This window comes from Symphalangus syndactylus, chromosome 16 (genome assembly GCF_028878055.3).
Source record: "Symphalangus syndactylus isolate Jambi chromosome 16, NHGRI_mSymSyn1-v2.1_pri, whole genome shotgun sequence".
Taxonomy (NCBI): Eukaryota; Metazoa; Chordata; class Mammalia; order Primates; family Hylobatidae; genus Symphalangus; species Symphalangus syndactylus.
In genome coordinates, this window is record NC_072438.2 from 91,352,828 (window position 1) to 91,371,587 (window position 18,760).

At 40.0% G+C, this 18,760-nt stretch overlaps 1 protein-coding gene and 1 long non-coding RNA gene across 8 annotated transcripts in view; one reads left to right on the plus strand and one right to left on the minus strand.

The window, feature by feature from the left end:
• The window catches only part of CTNND2 (catenin delta 2), a 936,154-nt gene that overhangs the window by 610,824 nt on the left and 306,570 nt on the right, over window positions 1–18,760 (plus strand). The window lies entirely within an intron of this gene.
• On the minus strand, window positions 3,141–8,826 carry LOC129464406 (uncharacterized). Its single transcript, XR_008651581.1, has 3 exons — window positions 8,782–8,826; window positions 6,800–7,063; window positions 3,141–5,914 (listed from the first exon to the last, which is right to left on the minus strand). It is a non-coding gene; the product is annotated as an uncharacterized lncRNA (long non-coding RNA).

Here is an 18,760-nt window from a genome sequence, read left to right on the forward strand (position 1 = left end):
TGTCCCTCCCCCCTCCCCCCACCCCACAACAGTCCCCAGAGTGTGATGTTCCCCTTCCTCTGTCCATGTGTTCTCATTGTTCAATTCCCACCTATGAGTGAGAACATGTGGTGTTTGGTTTTTTGTCCTTGCAATAGTTGGCTGAGAATGATGGTTTCCAGTTTCATCCATGTCCCTACAAAGGACATGAACTCATCATTTTTTATGGCTGCATAGTATTCCATGGTGTATATGTGACACATTTTCTTAATCCAGTCTATCGTTGTTGGACATTTGGGTTGGTTCCAAGTCTTTGCTATTGTGAATAGTGCTGCACTAAACATATGTGTGCATGTGTCTTTATAGCAGCATGTTTTATAATCCTTTGGGTATATACCCAGTAATGGGATGGCTGGGTCAAATGGTATTTCTAGTTCTAGATCCCTGAGGAATCACCACACTGACTTCCACAATGGTTGAACTAGTTTACTGTCCCACCAACAGTGTAAAAGTGTTCCTATTTCTCCACATCCTCTCCAGCACCTGTTGTTTCCTGACTTTTTAATGATCTCCATTCTAACTGGTGTGAGATGGTATCTCATTGTGGTTTCGATTTGCATTTCTGTGATGACCAGTGATGATGAGCATTTTTTCATGTGTCTTTTGGCTGCATAAATATCTTCTTTTGAGAAGTGTCTGTTCATATCCTTCACCCGCTTGTTGATGGGGTTTTTTGTTTTTTTCTTGTAAATTTGTTTGAGTTCATTGAAGATTCTGGATATTAGCCCTTTCTCAGATGAGCAGATTGCAAAAATTTTCTCCCATTCTGAAGGTTGCCTGTTCACTCTGATGGTAGTTTCTTTTGCTGTGCAGAAGCTCATTAGTTGAATTAGATCCCATTTGTCAATTTTGGCTTTTATTGCCATTGCTTTTGGTGTTTTAGACATGAAGTCCTTGCCCATGCCTATGTCCTGAATGGTATTGCCTAGGTTTTCTTCTAGGGTTGTTATGGTTTTAGGTCTAACATGTAAGTCTTTAATCCATCTTGAATTAATTTTTGTATAAGGTATAAGGAAGGGATCCAGTTTCAGCTTTCTACATATGGCTAGCCAGTTTTCCCAGCACCATTTATTAAATAGGGAATCCTTTTCCCATTTCTTGTTTTTGCCAGGTTTGTCAAAGATCAGATAGTTGTAGATATGTGGCATTATTTCTGAGGGCTCTGTCCTGTTCCATTGATCTATATCTCTGTTTTGGTACCAGTACCATGCTGTTTTGGTTACTGTAGCCTTGTAGTATAGTTTGAAGTCAGGTAGCATGATGCCTCCAGCTTTGTTCTTTTGGCTTAGGATTGACTTGGCAATGCGGGCTCTTTTTTGGATTTCATATGAACTTTAAAGTAGTTTTTTCCAATTCTGTGAAGAAAGTCATTGGTAGCTTAATGGGGATGGCATTGAATCTATAAATTACCTTGGGCTGTGTGGCCATTTTCACAATATTGATTCTTCCTACCCATGAGCATGGAATGTTCTTCCATTTGTTTGTATCCTCTTTTATTTCATTGAACAGTGGTTTGTAGTTCTCCTTGAAGAGGTCCTTCACATCCCTGGTAAGTTGGATTCCTAGGTATTTTATTCTCTTTGAAGCAATTGTGAATGGGAGTTCACTCATGATTTGGCTCTCTGTTTGTCTGTTATTGGTGTACAAGAATGCTTGTGATTTTTGCACATTGATTTTGTATCCTGAGACTTTGCTGAAGTTGCTTATCATCCTAAGGAGATTCTGGGCTGAGACAATGGGGTTTTCTAGATATACAAACATGTCATCTGCAAATAGGGACAATTTGACTTCCTCTTTTCCTAATCGAATACCCTTTATTTCCTTCTCCTGCCTGATTGCCCTGGCCAGAAGTTCCAACACTATGTTGAATAGGAGTGGTGAGAGAGGGCATCCCTGTCTTGTGCCAGTTTTCAAAGGGAATGCTTCCAGTTTTTGCCCATTCAGTATGATATTGGCTGTGGGTTTGTTATAGATAGCTCTTATTATTTTGAGATACGTCCCATCAATACCTAATTTATTGAGAGTTTTTAGCATGAAGGTTGTTGAATTTTGTCAAAGGCCTTTTCTGCATCTATTGAGATTACCATGTGTTTTTTGTCGTTGGTTCTGTTTATGTGCTGGATTATGTTTATTGATTTTCATATGTTGAACCAGCCTTGCATCCCAGGGATGAAGCCCGCTTGATCATCGTGATTAAGCTTTTTGATGTGCTGCTGGATTCGGTTTGCCAGTATTTTATTGAAACTTTCAAGCTTAAAGTGTTGGATGTAAGTTTTCCAACATTCTATATTTGCATGAAAGCTTGAACTTTATCATATTTGTTATTGGTAACAAATATGGTCAGTTGATTTCCATGAAGCAAGGAGCTTGCTTTTTCCCTTTTCAAGAAAAAGACTCGCAAATACCCAAGACTGAATAACCATGTCCCATGAAAAAGTGGCTAGTTCATTTCACAACTCAGCACATTAGTGTTTTTCTGGGAGAGAACCATCAGAAACAGATGGGCTTTATGTGTATTCCATTTTATCACCCAAATACTAAAAAGGCATGCATTCGAGGATCAAGATTTCATAAAATTAATCATTTTTACTGCGACATCAAGTACATTCTTAATTGGAACTGGCCTTTTTTTTTTTTTGAGATTGTGACAGTGAAGAGTAAAATAACTACATGTACGAGTTGATGTCACTGGCTGGATTCATGCTTAAGCACCAGTTTTACCCACCAGTGCTCCTGCAGCTTCAGTGCAAATGTCAAGAAAGTTGAAAGGGCCAATAATGGCTTAGTATAATTACGCAAAATAACCTTACCTTGTGGGTTCCTGGAAGGCAGTCCTGGGGTTCCTGGACCAAACTTTGAGACTCTGAGAACTGTTGCTCTAGACCAGCCCTGGTCTGGGCTGGTTCTATTATTGCTTCCAATACACAGACATAATTTAGTAAAAGTCACAACTCACAACTTTGCCTTAGGAAATATATATACATATATATTTAAGCATTAACCACAGGCAAAAAAGACTCAAAGAAATGTGCCCACATTTCTTTGAGTCTTTTTTGCCTGTGGTTAATGCTTAAACAAAAGGTGGTTGTATTCTGTGTTTATTGGTTTACGTAAGTCCACTGTTTGAAATAGCAAAGGAATGTCAGAGCTGTTGAATGCTTTTTTCATTCAGTTGCTCAACACATATTAAGAATAAATATAAACTGTGAACGAAATGTTTTTAGAATGTAATCTTTGTTATTTGTGCACTGTGTGATGCTACAATTTTAATTTCTTTTAAGAAGTGTAATACCATGTTTGCATTATAAAAGAAACAGTAAAAATGTGCAGTGGAGCATGTTAGGTTTGTTTATGAGTTATTTTATTTTAAATGTCACATCTGATAAATTAGATAAAAGTAAATTTCCCTTGGATATCTTTTTATGAACACAGTCTCACCTAAAATAAAATGAATTATGTTCAAGTTTCTATTTCCAAGGAGCACCTTAAGGGAATATCTTAAGTGAAAATTCTACAGCATAATGCACGGGAATTGTATGAGGGTCACCTATATAACATTGTCCCGGCTTGGAAATGTATTAGGAGAGGCCTGGAGTTTAGTGTGTATGAACTTGGGCTTTCTAATCACAGATGTTTTGGTTTGCTCTGCTATTGATAAATAGCTGAGCTTATCTCAGTGACCTTGAACTAGGTACTTAACTTCTAAGCCTTTGTTTGCACAGCTGTATAATGGCATAATAATTATATGAATCTCTAACTCTAGATGACTTCAGGGTCATTGTGAGCATTAAATAACTCTAAGTTTGCAAAGGAATTTAGCACATTGGCTGGTGCTTAGTGTATGAGTTTCTAAGGGCCGCCAAAGGATTTAAACAATAAAAATTGATTGTCTCACAGCTATGGATGCTGGAAGTCTGAGATCAAGGTGTTGGCAGGGCCAGATTCCCTCTGAAGGCTCTAGGAAAGGGTCTCTTCCAGGCCTCTGCTGGCTTCTGGCAGTTCCTGGGCTGTGGCAACATCACTCAGCCTTCACATGGTATTCTCCTTAAGTATGTGTGTATTAGTCTGTTCTCGCACTACTATAAAGAACTGCCCCAAACTGGGTAATTTATGAAGAAAAGAGGTTTAATGGACCCACAGTTCTGCATGGCTGGGGAGGCTTCAGGAAACTTACAATCATGGCAGAAGGGGAAGCCGGTATGTCTTACATGGCGGCAGGCAAGAGAGAGTGTGTGAAGGAAGAACTGTCAAACACTTATAAAACCATCAAATCTTGTGAGAATTCACTCACTATCATGAGAACAGCATGGGAGAAACCACCCCCTTGATCCAATTACCTCCCACCACATCCCGACCTCCACACATGGGGATTATGGGGATTACAATTCGAGACAAGATTTTGGTGGGAACACAAAGCCAAACCATATCAATATCTGGGCCCAAATTCCCTCCTTTTAGAAGGACTCCAGCCAGTAATATTGGATTGGGGGCCCACCCTACTCCAGCATGACTTCATCTTAACTAAATACATCTACTATGGCCCTGTGTCCAAAAAGGGCCACATTCTAAGGTAATGGGCACTAGAACTTCAATTTATGAATTTTATTTGGGCAAAGATACAACACAACTCATAATTTAGTAGATCCTCAATAAATATAAGGTTTGTTATTGTTGTTTTATTGTTGTTATTGCATGGCAATGCAGATAACTCTTCAATCATAAGCAGGAGAACTTGAAACTAAGGATTATTCTGAGGTCCCTAGTTTTCACAAGCAGATTCGTACATAGTGCTACCATGAGCTGAGCTAGAAACTCAAAAGGAGGAGCAGGGTCTATGGAGTGGATAGGTCAGGATGTGGATTTTTTTTTTTTAATTTGGGGAAACTGTATAGCTGGTTTGTATAGCAAGCAAAAATTTATGGTAAATGCAAATCTGAAGAGAAATGTGGCTAAGATACAGTTTTACAAGACATCAGGAAATAAATGTTTTGTCTGTATGTTTTCATTAATTCCACAGACATTTATTGCCTGCCTATTTTGTACCAGGTTTCAGGTATTTTCTGTTCCATGTTATCAGGTACTGGGAAGATTTGGGGAGCTAAGTCATAAAGCTAGAGATATGTTTGGAGAAAACTGAATAGGCTAGTTTGGCAAGAGTGGCAGGAGAATCTGGAGAGATAGGTCAGTACCAGAGAGAAAGGACCAGAGTTTCTTTTCTTTAAGTTTAGTTCCCTGCCCCCAAAAAGCAACAGGAAACCACTGAGAGCTTTGAGCAGGAGAGTGTCATGTGCAAGTGTGTGTATGAGGGAGACTCATCTGAGAATAATTGTGTAAGGAATTGGAAGTGGCAGACATTGACACAGTGAACTGGGAAAATGATTTACTTCATGTGAACTGAAGGAACAGGATCAAACTTGGGACCAATGAATAGGAGAAAAACTGCAGAGAAAAATCCAATGGCATTTGGAGACTCAACCTAAACAGTGAGAGGGAAATTCAGATTTACTTCAAGTTTTCTAGCCTAGAATGATGGGAAAATATATTTAATATTATTGAAAAAATAAAAGAAAAGAGATGTTTGAAGGAAAATGGATTTGTGGGAAGAAGTGGCTCCCAGGTTAGGCTGTTGCCTTTAGTTGACAGCACCAATGGGTGGACGAATCCCCAGGGTAGACATGGACCGCAGTCAGGAGTGCGGGAGTGGGAGGACAGCACCAAGCAGTAACCAGGAGACACGCAATTCCTTGAAGATGGCGAATCCATGATCACTTCTCTTCACTTCTCTTCATGTATCCGATTTCCCTCTCTCCCCAGTAGCATGATTTCATCTATGAAGACTCCAATATAGGTGACGTGTTAACTCCTTAGGACTCTGCTAAAATCAACGGTTTAATTAAACTTACAAAGCCAGCTGCCAGCACATGTCGTTTCTTAGGGGCTCAGTGTGTCCTGCTTGACTATATGAAGTTAAATAAACAACTAAGGTTACTTTATGTTAAAACCGTCAGGGTTTTTCAAAAAGACTCAGATTTTGCTTCATCTCTTTTAATGTGATAGAGGGATCTGAGCACAAGACTTAGACCAAAGCACCAAGTTGACTTCAGAGATCATTTAAAAGGACCGATCATGGGTAAAACAGATGTTCTCTCTGAAATGTACCTTTTCATATAATTCTTTTATAGCTTTTTAAAAGCTCTCTCTGAAGGTAAATTATAGTTGCATTCAGGATCATTTGTTCAGCAGATTCCATGAAATTATGGGTGTTTATTCATATGAGGTCACTCATTTCTGGTTGAAATGTAATTCTCAATATAAAAGTGGTATTTAAAGGAGAAAAAGTCATGGTAGAGATAGAAATGGTCAAAGGCAAGCAATTGCTTTTATTGTTGGAACTGAAAGTGGGTACAAAACGCAGTATCATTGTGTGAGCTACAAATAGAAACACACAATCATATGTGTACTAGGTTTAGCTCTTATTATGCGATGAGTATCCCATCAGGTACCTCATAGGTAGTTATAAGCATAATTAAAAACCTGTTTTGTTCTCACATGGTTTATAACCTAGTTCAAGAGAGAATGCAAAGGCTTTTAAATTACTTAGAGACTTATGTAGTAAGAGAGTGGGTCTTTGCTAATGGTGAGGGAGGGGAGTGGAAATTGCTACATATCATTATTGTAAAACCATGTAAAAATGCTGCTATTCTCCATTCTTTAGGAGTATGAAGTAAACATTCCTTACTTTATGTGTCCAGAACGCTACCTCCTTATCTTCCGGAAAATGTGTTGCTCTATACTCGATCCTTGTAGTTGCATTTTCTGATGCTGCGTGATCCTGGTGATTTTTCCAGAGGTCACCAACCACAGTGCCCCACCTTCTGGTGACAGTGACTGCTCCAGAATTCAGCACCTTGCCCCAGCTGAGCTCATGGGAGCCCTTCCCTGGAAGTTTTGGGCTTGGAACCAAAAAGGATGATCTGCATTTGTCTCTGGTGGTGAATAGTGAGGAACTGGAGCCACAGGTGGCCTTAGAAGAGATGAGAGTTGACATTAAAAGAGAAGCTTAGATGGGAACCATGAAAGGAGGATCTCTGAGACTCATTCTGAGCCTCTCTTTTAGAGGTTACAGAACCCCAATGATTAAGGTCCCCTGGGCCCAGACTGCAGTTGCTGTTGTTGTCTGTTTGATGGTTTAATCTTTTGGGTTGTTGTCACTTGCATCCAAAGGCGTCTGATTGATACCATAGGAATGTCTGAGCAGTTGGCTCTGCAGGAGAGTGCATCTGTACTCATGATGCAGAGGACTATTTTGAAGGCGAGGAGTTGCTCTTTTGTGAGCATACTAAGAATAACTTTCCCAGTGCTCAGCTGTTGTTCTTTTGGCCAAATCCAATTTGATAAGAGAAGATGCCATATGCAGTCTAGTTAAAAAGCATAGAATGTTTTCCCCTATGCTACTTGGTAGCTGTTCCTCCACTGGGATATGGAATCTGAGCCTGAGGTCAGACTAGGAGTGCTTAAGAGCATCTGAGTGAAAATTTACAAGACAGAATTATTTTATTCCCATGGTCACCTGCATTGTGTCACGTACTGTGTTAGATGCTCTGGACACTGGGAAGAGAAAACAGGCACTTCTTGAGGTACTCGGAGGCATGCACGCAGAGGACAGCACGAGGATCTGATGAAACCTGTGCTAAGGTGTGCAGATAGTGGCCTGGGAGCACAGGTGGTGGGGATGGCAGGCTGCAGAAGGCTTACAGGGAGATGGCCATATCAGAGCTGAGACTGATCATGTCAGTGGTAAAGGCCACATGGGGATTCTATATGCTGAGGGACTGAAATGTCCACACATGCTCTGCCGGGGTTTCCACATTTGACAGCAATTGAAGTTATAACATCCTTGGCACCCCTAAAGGTGCCTCCTTTTATATCTTGCAGCACAGAATCTTTTTTGGTTTTCTTTTTTTTTTCTTTTTTGGTTTTCTTTTTTTTTTTTCTCATCATAGTGTCTCATATAATCAGCCTGAAATAAAATAACTAATTGAATTCCTTGTGACATAAATCCCATCCACTGTTCTCTTACTTCTTTAAAAAAGTCAATTCTGAACACTCAGTGTCTTCCTTCTTTCTAGACTGCTGCATTTCCATAATGAGAATCCATTGGTTTACCTCCATGGTACCTTAAAAATTGTGCTCTCCCCTTTAATTTGTCCAAAGCTATGGAAGGCAGAGCTAGATATGTCAAAAGATCTGTGGACAACCAAGCCCACGGTATAGGTTTATGATACAGTTAATAAGTGTCTGATACCTGACAGCCTATATAATAATTACACCCATGCAAGCACTCACACAACACACAAAGAAAGACTGATTTACATCACAAGGAATTCAATTAGAATTTTGTTAGCATAATTGACATGGTGTTAAAATTAATTAGCAGTTGTTTTTCCCAAGTCGTATTAAAAAAAAAAAATAATTGAAGGCACACTAGAAAACATTTTAGAAGCAGTTTCTGCACAAAAAGAAGAACATGAATGTAGACGATTGTCAGTACATCAGTGTCATTTAATGTTTGTGTTACTTTTAGAATCCTAATCTCATAGGACTTTAAATATATAGCAGGCGTCTCCCATGCCACCTCACCTTAAAATATTGGCATGTTTTATGCAAAAACAAATAAGCTGCCGCAATGCATCTGCCTACAGTAGTTTAATAACTTAGAATGCATTGAATTATTTGTCATACCTGAATGATGTCTGACATGGTCCAGAAATCAGTGCAGCATATTTTCCCTTAATTCATAATAGAAAAACACATTGTAAATTATAATACACATAAGAAAATAAATTATTTGCTGTTACAAAATAAAAATAAAAAAACTACAGCTGAGGAAAATTGGTAATTCACGTTTATTGTATCAACTGACTGATGCGGAGTTTTTATTTTGGTGTAGCATTTTTGTGTAGTTTTTTGGAACTGGTCCGGTGATTCAAATTATAATTGAGGAAAATCAACTTATCTTCTTATGCTAGAAAAGGAGGCATATTCCCTTTCTAGAAAAATGAAATGTACTCCAAATGCAGCTCTCAGAATTGTCTAAGCCTGTACCCTGCACTTCTTGCATGTTAATAAAACTTCAAATCATCCCTTTATAGTACTGTAAAGGTCGTATATGGACTATTATTCCTACATATTGAGAATTAAACAGGACACTACCTTGAACACTTCTAAGGATGCCATTCACATATGTGTTTGCCCATGAACTGCTTTATGTGTTTTAAACATTGGCACCTTTGGCATCTGTATTGCTCAGTGTTCTCCAAAGAAACACAACCAACAAAAATATGTCTATATAAAAAGAGAGAGATTTATTTTAAGGAATTGGCCTCTGCAATAGTGGAGGCTTGGCAAGTCCAAAATCTGCCGGGTAGGTCAGCAGGGCTTGAGACTCGAGGGAGAGTTCAAGTCTGCAGCCAGAATCCCCTTTACTTCTAAGGTGGGCAGTCTTTTTCTCTTAAGGGCTTCAACTGATTGGATGAGGCCCACACACATTTTGGGTTATCTGCTTTACTTAAAGTTGACTGATTTCAACAGTAATCTCATCTAAGAGAATACCTTCACAAAAACATCTGTAATAATATTTGACCAAATACTGTATCTGTATACTCTGGCCTAGTCAAATTGACACATAAAATTATTTGTCACAGCATCATACTACTACATATGCAGAGATACAGAGATACCAAAAATATGCTTTTTTGTCTCAACAGTGTTATTGAGATTTATCCATGTGGGTGTGTATATGTAGATTTCATTCCTCTTTTCCTACTTGGTAGTGTTCCATTGCAGGGATAGACCACAGTGCATTCATCTGTTCTCTGATTGATGGATACTTACATGGTTTCCATGCTCTTACTGGTAGACAGCAAGCAAGGACTGTTCTTGTGCATGTGTCCTGAGCAAATGTGGAAGAGTGTTTTCAGAGTATGAACATTGCTAAACCAGAGGAACGTATATCTTCAAATTTAAGAATTACTCTCCATTTGTTGTCTAAAATGCTTGGGCCCATTTTATACTCCCACTGTCAGTTTGTGACAGTTTCTGTTTCATCCTGTATGTGCCAACTCCTGGTAGCCTTTTAAATCTTTGCCAGTTTGATGGGTTGGTTGTTTCACTCTGCATTACCCCAGTTATCCCTGAAGTTTAGCACGTGTTCAGTATTGTTAGTGGTCTGTGAATTGCTTGTTCCTCAGGCCTGTCCCCATTTTACTGTTGGCTTCGAGTGAGAGTGCTGGAACTGAGGCACTTGGGTGCAGGTCCCCTATTGGCTATTCATGTGATCTTGGGCAAATTTTATCTTTAATATCTGTAGTCTTTTTATTCTTAAGAAAGAGCCTAATACATGCACCTACCTTGTTGAGCTTTTCTGAGTTTTTAATAACTTAAGACATGTGAAGTATTTCAGTGGGATTGGTTCATAAGTGAAAACCATTATTAACTATATAAGAGGCATTTATAAATTATTGATGGTATCTAGATTCTTATAAATTCTTCCAACTTGTGGCATGTCTCTTTTTTTTACTTATAAGTTTTAAAGTATTTAAATTTTGTTCTTTATATGTCTAAAAGTCTTCCTTATATGAAGTTCATAGTATCATGCTCCTTTATTTTCTTATTTAAATATCTAAGTTTAACCTTTCACATTTGTTCCCAAATGCGTCTTCAACTTCTTGTGTGTAGTGTGAGGTAGGGATCTGTTTTTTTTTTTTTTTCACGTGGATATCAGTTGCTGGAAAAGCACTTTTTTTTTCCAGTGTCTTTGTCCTCTAATTTGTGATATTACTCCAACATTTATGCTGTGTCATCATTATTGAATCTGCATCCATCTATGCTCTCTTATTAACACTTATATTACACTGTGTATTGTTAATGTATTTAAAAATCACTTTGGATTTAACATATATGTGTGCACCTCCCCCCAGTTCCTGGAAATAAACCCCCTGGCTTTTAACTCTCAACCACCTCCTTAGTTCCTGTGGGTAGCAGGAAAGGCCTCCTGGGCTTATAGGAGCTAAAGAGGATTCTGGTTGAGAGGGAAGCAGAGGGAAGAATTGGAGCAAAAGGAAGGAGTGGTATCTCAGGCTCCCTGTACCCAAACCTGCCATTCTTTTGTTTCATTCTACTGCAGTCATAAGAGGTTGTTGCAGAGGGGCCAGCTATCTATTTTCTAGAGGGAAATGGGAAAAATCCCCCTCATTCTGGCTTTTGGGTCTCCAAATTTAAGGGGTAGTAAATATTGATCAGCACCTCCCACTAGTATTCATACACTTTTGTGTTTATCCTCTAGTCTTTTCCAGAATTCTTCTCCCTTGTCTTTGATCTTCTGCTCTTTTTCAGGAAAACTTTTAGACTGGGGCTTGTGAAAGAGAACCAGTTAAAGCAGGAAAACCAGGTTTTATTCAGAAACTATTGCAATAGGGGAAGAGAGATTTCACTATAGAACTGGGCTTCATTCTGAATATAACAAGGAAAAGTGGGGACTTAAAGCTAAGGAGGAAGGTGGTGGTGGGTGGGCTCAGTGGATGAAAATTTACCAAGAGAGGGCCTCAAGGGGAGATGGTTCTTTGCGAATCTAACAGGATTCTTGCTGGGGGACCAGATATAACCTGGAGTATTGTGAAGGATGAGGAATGTGATCAGACATAAGGGGAATCAGATATCAAGGGTGGGAGTTCTCTATAAATTATCAGGATTCTTGCCAAAACTGATCTTAGCAAGGACAGAGCCAAGATTGAGGTCTCTTTGAGAAGAAGGCTCATAGGAACCAGACTAAAGCTTTGTCAAGGAGAGGGGCTCTGTCAGGCCACCAGGCCCCTGTGACACACAAAAAAGCAGATTTCTGGTTTCTGCTATCACTCAGCCTCCCTTCTCAGTCCAGACAGTGACAGAGGCAAAGTTCCAGCCTGAAACACATACATGCTTAGAAGCCAAAGTTAATGATGAGTTCGATTTGACCCAGCAATCCTATTACTGGGTACATACCCAAAGGAATATGAATCATTCTGTTGTAAAGACACGTGCACATGTATGTTCATTGCAGCACTATTCACAATAGCAAAGACATGGAATCAACCCAAATGTCCATCAATGATAGACTGGATAAAGAAAATGTGGTACGTACACACCATAGAATACTATGCAGCCATAAAAAGGAACAAGATCATGTCCTTTGCAGGGACTTGAGTGAAGCTGGAAGTCATTATCCTCAGCAAACTAACACAGGAACAGAAAACCAAACACCTCATGTTCTCTCCTCTAAGTGGGAACTGAACAAAAAGAATACATGGACACAGAGAGGGGAACAACACACACTGGGTCCTGTCCAGGGGACAGGGTGGGGAGAGCATTAGGATAAAAAGCTAATGCATGTTGGGCCTAATACCTAGGTGATGGGTTGATAGGTGAAGCAAACCACCATGGCACACATTTACCTATGTAACAAACCTGCACATGTACCCTGGAACTTAAAAAAATAAAAAAATAGTGAGATCAGCCCTGCATAACCTTCACCTCCCCACAACAGGAGCCTGGTACTGACAGCTCTGCACTACCCTCAAGTGCTGTCAGACGATGCCTCATGCTCTCCGTGTGGCTGAAGAATTCACATGACCAGAACACCTGATGCGGCTCGGAACCACATTCTCCTAACAGAGAAGAGTGTGGAGCCAACACCAGGCAGCAGTGGGAATCTGCTGGGCTTTCCTTAGTAAAGGGACCATCTCAGTATTAGAGAAACAGTTTTATGGTGGTGGTTGCTAATAGCCCACATGTTAAAGACTGTATTAGAGGCACACTGGACAAGGGAAAATCACAATACGCATCAGAGGACGTGAACAGAACCACAAGGTCCGCATTGCATGGCTGCTACTGTTTAACTTAAGGAAATACTTTTTCTAAGGTTTACATGAATATCCTCAATACTGAAATTTTTAATGTGTGATTTACTTATTTTCTAAAAATATATGAATAATCTAACATGTATTTGTTTAAATTAGCTTCTTCATTTTCAATTCCAAATATACAGATTCCCGTCTTTTTTTTTTTTTTTTTTTTTTTTTTTTGGGACAGAGTCTCACTGTTTCACCCAGGCTGGAGTGCAGTGGCGTGGTCTTGGCTCACTGCAATCTCTGCCTCCCGGGTTCAAGCGATTCTCCTGCCTCAGCCTCGTGTGTAGCTGGGACTACAGGCTGATGGCGCCACACCCGGCTAACTTTTGTATTTTTAGTAGAGACGGGGTTTCACTATGTTGGCCAGGCTGGCCTCAAACTCCAGACTTCGTGATCTGCCCGCCTTGGCCTCCCAAAGTGCTGGGATTACAGGTGTGAGCGACTGCGCCCGGCCGATTCCCACCTCTTTTTTTCCTCCCATGTTAACAGTACCAAGGAAGTTGACATATCTCTTTGGTATCATGACACTCCTTATACCACAGAAAATACCAAAAAAAAAAAAAAAAATGGTCTTTATTTGTACACTGGGCATGGGCAAGTGACTTCAATTCCCATACAGGATGGGAAAAAAATCTTTATTTTGTCTGACTAAAACCACAGGATTTTCCTGAGAGTTAACTCATGGATTAAGCAGTCTGTTTAAAAACTACTCAGAATTTCTTCAGTAAACATGGTAAAGCATAGGGGCTAGGGTAAAAGCAAGCAAATAACAGTGGTAAGGGTGTCAAAGCATTTTAGGAGAATTTGGTAAGACTGGCTATTGAGGATTAAATCAGGCTGAGCTTGTTGAGTCAGCTGAAGGGTCCTAATTTGTCAATCTTTCATCTTAAAAAGATCTGAGGAAGAGGGAGTGCTAGAACGAGGCAAGTTTTAACATGAGTTTCGAGTAAACATTATCTGGCAAAGATATATCAGTATGTGATGGTACAATAGCAAGGGCATTACTTGTTGTTAGTTAAGATTGTTGCAGTTAAACCTGTATAAACAATTGAAGATAAAAAGGAATAATTTAAAAGCATTGCACTTACTCATGGCTCATTGTTCTATAAATATTCAATGCAAGATTTAAGTTTACATATGAAAGCCCACTTTTTATCAGAATTAATTGATTCAAAAAAGATATGTAAATCATACCCTCCTAGGTAATCTAAGTAATGTTAGTTGCCCAGCATCTACAGAAAGACAAAACAGTCATTGCCTAACAGTGTATGCATCAGAGGAGGATCTCTAGCAGGAGCTGCTGGCCTTTTGTAAATCGAGGCTGTAGCGTTCATCTTTATGGGGGCTTGGAGCTTATCAGAACCACTTTGGAGTGATTTTCAAAACAACACGTGATTATCTTCCCGACATCATGCTTGAAATCAGATGCTGATGCTGCATGCTAGGAGAGAGAGGGTATCAAGTCTGGAACCTCTTAACTCTCCCTATTGAGTACATCTTCTCTGGGCACTTAAAAACTAGTAATTATTTAGCACCTACTTCAAGCCAGTCACTCTCCTGGGTGCTGAGGTAGGAAGCTTAGAAATGTCTGACGAGAAGCATGAATGGCTTTTCTTCTAACACCCAACAACATTGACTCATCATGCTGATATTCTGAGGTTTTCAGCCCATGGCCCTGCCCCCAAATGCCCCATTGACAGCCAACCAATAGTGACTTGCCAGCCATGATAGCGAACCACCATGAGAGTGGATTCGCCGATGCCAGTTGAGTCTCTTCATGTTGTAGTCCCTGGAGCAGAGATAAGCCGTCCCTGCTGAGCCCTGCCCAAATTAGATATGTGAACAAAATAAATGACTGTTGTTTTAAGCTACTAAGTTTTGGGATAGTTTGTTCAGCACTATGTTTTGGGCTGACCTGTGTTATGCCAAAATTCATATGTTAAAGCCTTAACCTCCAGTACCTCAGGATATGACTATAATTAGAAATGGGGCATTTAAAGAGGTGATTAAGTTAAAATGAAGCTGTGAATATTGGCCATCACCCAGTCAGCCTGGTGTCCTTATAAGAAGAGGAAATTTAGATGTGAAAGAGATGTCAAGGATGCACATACACAGAAGAACATGTGAGTGGGTGGGGAGGAGGCAGTCAGCTGCAAGCCAAGGGGAGAGGCCTCAAAGAAACCACACCAGTTGATACTGTGATTTCAAGCTTCCAGAAATGTGAGGAAACAAATCTATGTTGTTTATATCACCTAGTCTGTGATATTTTTGTTATGGTAGCCCTAGCAAACTAATATACATGATAGGAAAACAGATTCAGTCCACAAATGTTGACTTTATTTTGCATACTCTTTCAAGTTTTTGCCATTGGCCGTTACTTTGTGGAATTCTATGGCTATTTGCTGTTGCTTCATGAAATCCTATTTCCTATAATTGTTTGCTTTCAGTAGCACTGACACCTCTCATGAGGTAACAGCTTTAGTCACCAAAAGGAACATTTTAGAAAAACTGATGGAGTTTGTGAACATTTCCAGAAACATAGCTCCCCCAAGCCTCTTTTAGTCAATAATGTAAACATATTTGGCCTTTCCTTTCCCTCAGTGACCTTATCCTCTCTGGGATTTACTGGGCTTGTGCACTTATTTCCTAAAGGTGAAGAAACCGTTTACCCAAGGAGCAAATATCTGCCATTAAAAGGCCAAAAACATAAAATGTTTTATATAATATTTTTTGCAATACACTAGCTACATGGTCGTTAATTTGTCTGGAGGATTTCACGTGTGGTGAACATGTTACGTGCTGATTCAAAGAAGGTGAAGTCTGATCTTTTTTTCTTTTGCTTTTTTCTTCCCCACCTTGATCTTAAATGAGGCTTTCTCCCAACCAATGGCCATCATTTCTTACACCACCCACACTCCTTACCCTCAGTTTGCTCCTTGATCCAGGGAGTTGAAGGACACATAGCTGAGGAGGGGTCTGTGGGAAGAAGAGACAGGGCTAGATAATAGAGTCTTCAGGGCTGGAGTAGCATGCAACCTTCAGGGAAAAACTAGGGGAAGGAAGAGGCCCCTGGGAAAAACTGAAAGTGCTAAGGGATTGCCAAGTTTGTGTGTAAGAGAGAAACATACCTGTAAATGCTTCCATCTGTTTCTGTAGACTGAACTATGTTTCCCTTCCAAAAAATGTGTATGTCGAAGCCCTAACTCCCCTCCATATGAGTGTATTGGAGATAGGGCCTTTGAAGAGGCTATTAAGATTAAATGAAGTCACAAAGGTGGAGCTCTGATATCACAGAACTAATGTCCTTACAAAAGAGGAGGAAATAGAGCTTGATCTCTCTCCATCATGTGAGGGCACAGCAGGAAGGTTGCTGCCTGCAACCCAGGAAGAGAGAGCCCTCATCAGAAATCAAAAACTGCTGGAACCTTGGCTGTGGACTTACCAGCCTCCAGAACTATGAGAAAATGCATTTCTGTTGTTAAAGCCACCCAGTCTGTGGTATTTTGTGTGGCAGCAGAGAAGTTTAAAACATTATTATTATTATTCTTTTATTATTCCACCACATTGAAATTTGATCTTCTTTTAGTAGGTTGGTATTAACACTTGATATCCTGTGTCTCTTTTCATTTGAGTTAAGATGTTGCTGGATTTTAAATGTTCTGAGCTTTACAATAAATGCTGCTTATAGAGGTGGGTTGGGGGAAGCAGAAACAAATCACATAATTTAAGACATCAGACTTTTAAAATTGAGTGTGGCTGGGGTATGGACTTTGACTCTTTTGCAAGTAAGATGAGGAGGCATGATATAGTTTGTATATCTGCCCTTACCCAAATTTCAGGTTGAATTGTGATCCCCAGTATTGAAGATGGGTCCTGGTGGGAGGTGACGGGATCATGGGGGCAAATTTCTCATGAATGGTTTAGCACCATCCTCTTGGTGCTGGCCTCACAATAGTGAGTGAGTTCTTGCAAGATCTGGACATTTAAAACTATGTGACATCCCACCCCCATACCACACTCTCTTTCTCTCTTGCTCCTGCTTTCACCATGTGATGTGTGCTCCCCCTTCGCCTTCCTCCATGATTGGAAGCTTCCTGAGGCCTCCCCAGAAGCAGATGCCACTATGCTTCCTGTATAGCCTGCAGAACTGTGAGCCAATTAAACCTCTTTTCTTATAAATTACCCAGTCTCAGGTATTTCTTTATAGCGATGGATGAATCATCTAATCTAATGCAAGGCACCAGAGAGATTCAGCCTCTTAAGAGGGGTGACATGAATTTCCTTAGCTTTGAAGTGGATTGGCAATTCCTGCTCTCTTGAAAGTATACTCCAGGGGGTAAGATCAGAAGCAGGAAGACCAGTTGGGAGGCTATTGAAGTAATCTGGAACAGAGATGATGGGGCTTGCCCCAGAGGGGTGCAGGGATGAGAATGAGAAGTGGTCAGATTACAGGCATATTTTCAAGGTAAAGATGACAGAAAGTGTTGATGGGTTGAATACAGGCTTTAGGCAGGGATGGGTTGCCATTAATTGAGCTGCTGGAAATGATGAGAGGGACAGTTTCAGAGGGGGTGTCATAATTTTGGTCATGTTTGGTTTCAAATGTCTCTTAAGTATTTGAGTGGACATCACAGTCTGGAAGACAGGGACGGTTCTGGATTGGTGGTATAAAATCAACAGGTATTTGTCTGTAGAACCGAGCAATCGTGTAATCTCATCTGCCCAAGACAGTCCCATGGACGCCTTTTTCCTCAGTGTAAATATTTACGTCACCCCATTTCAGTCCTAGAAGCATCAGGTTTTGACAATAAATTATATTGTCACCCCAGTCTATACCCTAGTCTAATTAAAGTCGTGAGACTGGATGGGAACACCATGGGAGTGAGTGAAGGTAAAGAAGAGAAGAGGACCAGGATGAGCCCCAGGGCTGCCATCACTTAGAAGTCAAGCAATGAGGGAGAATTGTGGAAACAGACAAAGAAGGGGCCTGGGAATTAGGAGGAAACCAGGAGAGTTGGGTCCTCAGAAGAGAGTGCTTCAAGGAGGAGTGGCTGATTTTGGGATGCCCCAGACACAGTGCTCACATCTCTTCTCTACCCACCTTCATCTATTTCCCTCCTTCATCCAGACTCAAGGCTTTGATTATCATCTGTATTGTAATGATGCACACATATGTATATCCTGAGCTTACTAACCTGCCACCATCTTCAAGCCACATCCCCTGTTCCTGTCTCCTCTCATGTCAGAAGCCAGGGAGACATTTTCTCAAATGTCACGTCCTCACTGAGGTCTACAAAAACTGTAGTTTTGTAATTTGAGATGTATGATTTATTTGTTTGAAATCAATACATCATTATTTGTGTTCTGGAAAAGTCACATCACTTAATTATATAAAGAAATAAGGTTGTTTTGAATTTCTAAGAAACAACTAAGACCATGTTTTAATTGTATTTTTTAGATCATGTGCAAGTATTGAATGACTTGGGAATTAAAATCAGATATTCAGCAATCTATAAATTGTATGTTTCTCTGGCTGGCATTAAATCGTCTAGAAAACACAATTAGTAAAATGTCTTTTGAAGAAACACATTCTACTCAATACATTCCCCCATGGATTGGCACAAAATAGAATCCTGATTAATTTTAAATCATGTCAAACTTTAATTCTAGCTGTTTCAAGGCCTTGTTTCCCTTGAATATAGAGCTGTAGGAGTTTATAAATAAGCAGGCAACCGAGAAAGGTTTAAGGGAGAGAATGTGTGTAGTGTAAGTGAGAG